Source organism: Meles meles, chromosome 20 (genome assembly GCF_922984935.1).
Source record: "Meles meles chromosome 20, mMelMel3.1 paternal haplotype, whole genome shotgun sequence".
NCBI lineage: Eukaryota > Metazoa > Chordata > Mammalia > Carnivora > Mustelidae > Meles > Meles meles.
In genome coordinates, this window is record NC_060085.1 from 35,818,639 (window position 1) to 35,824,897 (window position 6,259).

The following is a 6,259-nucleotide window of genomic DNA, read 5'->3' on the forward strand; positions in this document are numbered from 1 at the left end:
AGGAAGTAAATAAAATCTACCCAAAAATAAATAAATAAATGAAAGGAGAGAATGAAATATTTATCCTTAGCGTTTCCTCCATGAGTTGCATTTTAAAATAAGCAAAGAACCCAAGATGCTAATGAAAAGTCCATCTCTGCAAAGAACTCTTTATAAAGCAGGAAGGAGAGAAAGTCCGGAAATCGCCACTCCATTACCCTTAAATAGTAATTAATGCAGGTCACACTCATTAGAGAGTGCACCTATTCATAGGAAAGTTTGTGGTGAACTTGGCAATGAAGGCATCAGGCTGTTACATTCCTAAATCCTTAAAATTTACCATCTCAGAATTCTCAAGGCTAGAAGTCTGAAATCCAGCACTGCTCTTCTCCCTCCAGGGACCCGAGGGAAGAATTCATAACAGGCCTCTTCCAGCTTCTGGAAGCTGCCCCGGGGTTCCTGGGCTAGTGGCCACAGCATTCCAATCTCTGCTCCATCTTCACTAGATTCTGTGGGGCTGTCCCCAAACTTCCTCTGCCTAAGTATACATATAAGGTAACATAGGGTACGTTCTTCTTCAGATCTTCCAATTAATCACCTCCTTGGCCATGGAAAGTAATATTCACAGGCTCTGGCATTTGGAGGTGGACATAACTTTTTGGGGATGCTATCATTCATTCCATTGCATGTGTCTTCACCTGGGATGCACTTTGAAGCACGTGGCATCACTTACAATGTTTTCTTGCCACTAAAGGTATTTGAATTTAATGAAGACTGTAGAGTTTATGGTCATTTATAGGAATACTAGAGATAGAGAAGTAATATAGAAGGCTTCTCTAATGAGGCAACCCCAAAATGTGGAATATTTTGTCTTAGGACAACAGATATGGTTTTTGTGTATGTAAATCAATGGTATTTGAAAAGGTGAAGGAGGACTAGAGTGAGAGAGATTTAAGGACATAAGCTTAACTAATTAAGGACATAATTTCTGTGCTTGCTTCGGCAGCACATATACTAAAAATAGGACATAATTTCTGATGCTTGTTTGGATCTTAATCAGATCCAAGCAACTGTAAAAAGATATCTTTGGGTCATTTGGCAGAATATGATTTTGGACTGGTTTTAGATGATTTTATGGCATTAGAATGAATGTGATTAGCTGTGCCAATGGTGTTTCTAGTTGTGTCAGGCATGTCTTCCCTAGGTCCTGGCTCTGGCCTCCCCAGCTCCCTGTTCACTCTAGCCCTTGTTGTTGTGAGCAGAGTTGTGCAGGTGAAACTCTGCAACTCCCCTGTGGCATCTACCCTAAACTGCACCACAGATCCCTCACTTTCTGGTCTGCTCTGTTGCCTCCTGCAGGACACCTGTGAGAAACGTTCCACCCATTCTAGCTGGGTCTGAAGCATTCCATTGTACACCTGGGAGTGTAAGAGTATTAACACCCACCCCATGGGGCAACCCTGAGCAAGGCATGGAGCCAGTGGATAAACACTCTCCATTTCAGTCACTTAATACACAATTGGAATGAGATTCTACAGTTCTTCAGAGGGTTCTCGACAGAATCAAGCCCAGGTGCCCACAGGTACATCCTTGGATTGGCTTTGCCTCTTCCTTGGTTCCACTCTTCTCAGTTCCACAGTTTTTCTTGGGATCATTTCCCAAAATAACAACTTACATGCAAGTCCCTGTTTTAGGCTTTCCTTTTGGGGGGACACGAAGTTGAGATTGTGTTTATGACAGAAATTGATCATTTAAAAGACATGCATATTGAGGTATTTAAAGGTGAAATACCACAATAACCGGTTTTATTTCAACAACAGAAAAACAGAAAGAGAAGGAAAGGGGTCAGTGAAGCAAATGTGGTGAAATTACTAGATCGTTGAAAGTCAGTGTCATGTCTATAGGAGAATATGCTTGTGACATTTCCCCTGTTAGAGCACATCCATCCTCTTTGCACAACAGACAAAGGAGGATTTCAGTGCCGTGTCCCTGACTGAGTTAGGAGAGTGCATTTGCCTATAATTTCAATAAATAACAGACCATGTGATTATTTTTAATTTGCTTTGTTTTATATTGCCTTATTTACAGTAAGTTATGCCACTGATATTGACAATTCCCAAGGAGTACTGATGGGTATTAATACTATGACGTGATAATACCTTGCACATTGAACTTGTTTTACCTGTCTTAAGTAGAACTCACCACAGCCCTGTGATGTTTTCTCTCTTCCTTTCCTTTTTCATTTACTTTTTTTCCTCATTATTCCCTCCCTCTCATCCTTCCTCCTGGTTGCCCCTCTCCTCCCCTCCCTTTTCTTTGTTCTCATCCTTAACTTTAAAAATAAAACTGCTAGTTAGTTTACCAACAAAAAGGGGGGGGGATTTATTCATGAATAGCTGAGACTTGCAATCCAGGACAATGGAGCTAGAGCAAAAATCATAAGCAAGTCCACCAAACAAAAGGGAGGAACACTCTTTCATAGAGGAAAGGACCTGGGAGGCTATTATAAACAAAAAGTCCATTGAAGTAAACTGGGTGTAAGAAGTCTAACGCCTTCTCATTGGCTGAGTTTTAACTGCCTTTCATGGCTGGGCTCTTGCCAGGACCAGAGAACAGCCTTTCTTTCTCCTGCTGGAGTAGTAAAGTAGTACATCAAGTAGTATCCTGAGAAGGGTCTTCTGGTTTGATCTGCAACTGACAGGGAGCTGTAGGGCAGGAGAGCTCTCCCTGCCAGCCTCCCAATTTTATTTTAGTGAGATTTCCCTTTAGTAATCCTCTCTCCCTCTTCCCTTCTTTCTCCCCCACCCACCGCTCTTAATTGCAACATTCTTTCTTTTTTTTTTTTTTTTCCACTTCAGTCACACCCCATCTGTGGGAGTCAGTTAAATTACTTAAGGTCTGGGGCTCCTGGGTGGCTCAGCAGGCTAAGCCGCTGCCTTTGGCTCGGGTCATGATCTCAGGGTTCTGGGATCGAGTCCCGCATCGGGCTCTCTGCTTGACAGCAAGCCTGCTTCCTCTCTCTCTGCCTGCCTCTCTGTCTGCTTGTGATCTCTCTGTCAAATAAATAAATAAAATCTTTAAAAAAAAAAAAGTTACTTAAGGTCTAAGCCTAAATTTGTCCATTCATAAGATAGGCGTAACTGCACTTTAACAATGAGGTTAATAAGGTTCAGTGTTTGTTTGCTCTGCCTCTGGCAGATAGAAAGTGATCAAAACTGTTGTCTCTTATGGTTATCACTGTTACTTATTACTCTCTTTAAATGTAGTGGTGACTATGACCAATGTGATTGCCACATCTATGGTGTTTATTATGAAGCTATTGAGAAAACTGAAACATGCAGCTAATAAATGGCAGAGCCAGGGTTTAAATGTAGACCTGGTTGTTGTTTAATTTTTTTAAAGATTTATTTATTTTTATTTGGGGTTGGGGGGAAGAGAGATAGGGGGAGAGGGAGAATCTCAGGCAGTCTCCAGGTTTAGTGCAGAGCCCAGCAATGGGCTCAGTCTCACAGCCTGAGATCATGACCCAGGCCAATATTAAGAGTCAGATGCCTAACTGACTAAGCCATGCAGACACCCCTAGATCTGACTGTTTTTCAGCCAAATGACAAAACTGACTTTAGTAATGAGTTTGATTTCCTTTACTCAAAGGGAAACAATCCGTGGATTAGAGGAATACAATGCCTCACAAGCAGTGGCACATTTTTCTGGAAGGGTTTAGGGCAAGAGTGAGTTTTACACAGAATTAGCAGAGGCAACATGGAATTGGGCTTGGTTGGCTAGGAGGTTGGGATTCTCTTCTAAGGCTAGCAGGTCCCGCTTTCTTGGGTAACATAAGCTAGCTAAAGTTGAGTTGGAGGGCTGTGTTTGGTATGTGTTGGGTTCCCTGACGGGGACTTATTTCTCCTAAGAGCAGGCTGACTTTGGTTTAGATTTGTGATGTGGGCAGGACTGCTGGGGTAAGTCTCTTGTTTTGTGGGTCCCAATATACAAATTCACTTGATCACAAGGTAACAGCCTTCTTCATTACTTTAATGTTTTAGACCAAACTATCAGTCAGGATTTCTTTTGAAAGCAGTCTCAGAATTCCCAATAATTAATTGTGTATTGTCATATCTATATCTGTAATCTTTCTAAAAAGTGTCCCAATTTATGACATAGGTCATATTTTTGCCCTCCAAGAATCTGATTTCTATCAGTTTTACTTTGAAAATAGAATATAATTTCATACTGCTCTTAGCTACATGCCTCTTTCCTGGAAAGTTTGACTCAACATAATGTTTTTACAAGACCTTGATTATTTAATACAGAGATGAGCTGGGAAAAGTCCATAATTTCACACGAATTCTACTTGCCTGAGTGGATAGGTGAGTTCTTCATGCCTTTGACAGGAAAAGCGAATGAGACAATTAAGAATTGCAGAATGCCCTAATAATTTCATTAATAATGGCAACTATTTTGCATGATTCTGGCCCCAAATCTCTTCCAGCTCAATAACAGGTATTTCCACCTGCAGCATCGTTTCCTGATCAGTGGGTTGTGGAGGTGTTTGATGTGTGGGTCTATAAAACAACGGAAAAAATATGTTGGTCTCTGTCCCAATTCCAGGCACAGAACTCCAAAACCCTTGGAATTTCCTGGGTTATAAGAACATCTCTTGTTCCAGTGAGGCAACTCTTGGTGGGCTCCAGATAGCCTCGAGATGGGGACAGGTCAGCGGAAAGACTAAGCCATGATTGGAAGCTTGGAACATTCAGCCCACCTCCCATCTTCTGGGAAGGGGAAAGTGCTGGAGATTGAGTGAATGATTGACTAGGTCTACATGATAAATCTCTCCATAAAAATCCCAATAGTCCTGGGCTCAAGGAATGTCTGGGTTGGTAAACATCACCACATGCTGGAGAGGGGCACACCCCAACTCCATGGGGACAGAAGCTCTTATGTTCAGGACACTTCTTCACCTCACCCTGTGTATCTCTGTATCTGCCTATTCATCTGTATCCTTTTTTCACATCTTTTAGTGCATAATATATTGAAGATATAAGTACATATTTCCCTGAGTTCTGTGAGCTGTTCTAGCAAATAACCAAACTCAGAAAGGAGGTCATGGGAACCTCTGATTTATAGCTGGTTGTTCAGAAGTACAGTTGACCTCCTAGGATTTATGTTTGGCATCTGAGGTGGGGGGCAGAGCAGTGTTGTGGGACTGAGCCCTTAACCTGTAGGGACTGCACTCTGGTTAGTATCAGAATTGAATTGAATTGAACTGAATTGGATTGAATTGAATTGGTGGGACACACCCAGCTGGTGTCAGAAAGAATTGCCTGGTGTGGGGAAAACCTCAGTCAGCTCAAAGGGAGAATTTGGTATTCTAAAGAAAATGAGATCAAATTACTAAAAACTACTGACATGAAAAAAGTATTTGATTATAAGTTAAAATATAAGTTGTATTTCTAAAACAGAAAAAAAAAGTGAAACCTATTTGAGCCCCAGTTCTGAAAGGCAAAATTTTGAAAGTTCCACATGGGGTCCTTTCTGTTGCCTAATTAGATAAAAGCAATTCACTTGTTTGATCCAATTCGTCCTAACTTGTCCATCTGACTAATTTCACATAGTAAGAGCAGAAAGGCCTGGTTTGACTGTGTACCAGGGGTCTTAGTCAGGACTCCTTTTGTTGTAAGAGATAGAAACTGAAGCCAAGCTCATGGTATTTATTGGCTAAGATAAAACACCTCAGAAGGAAAAAGTACCCATTCTTTAAGATAACTGGCATCATGGACCCAAACATCATGAGGAGGCTGTCTCTTTCTTCATCGCTGGTCTGAATTTCTCTCAGCTTGACTTCGTTCAAAACACTTTTTTTTTTTTTAATAAGATGAGGAATTTAAGTACTCAGAGCTCTAGTATCACATCCTCAACCTCTCTTGATTAGTTGAAAGAGAGTCCTCGTCTCCCAGCTCAATTCTAAAAATATCTAAGATTCTGACGAGACAGGCCATTGGGGTCCCAGCTTCATTCCTGAACAAATCTCTGGGGACAAAGAGACTTGCCATGCTGCTTTAGGTTGGGTTCAAGTAGGTGGTTTTATTAATGATGTTCTCCCAGTGGGAAATGTTAAGGGAGTGGAGGAAAGAAGAGGAAAACAGTCAATCAAAACTAATCTCAGATGAAGGGCTGGCCAACCTCTAATCTCACACAGAGCTCTAGAGCATATTCACGGACCAGAGTTTGTTCCCATCTTGAAGGAGGGGAGCAGGGTTTTTAGAGCTGCACGCTAGTC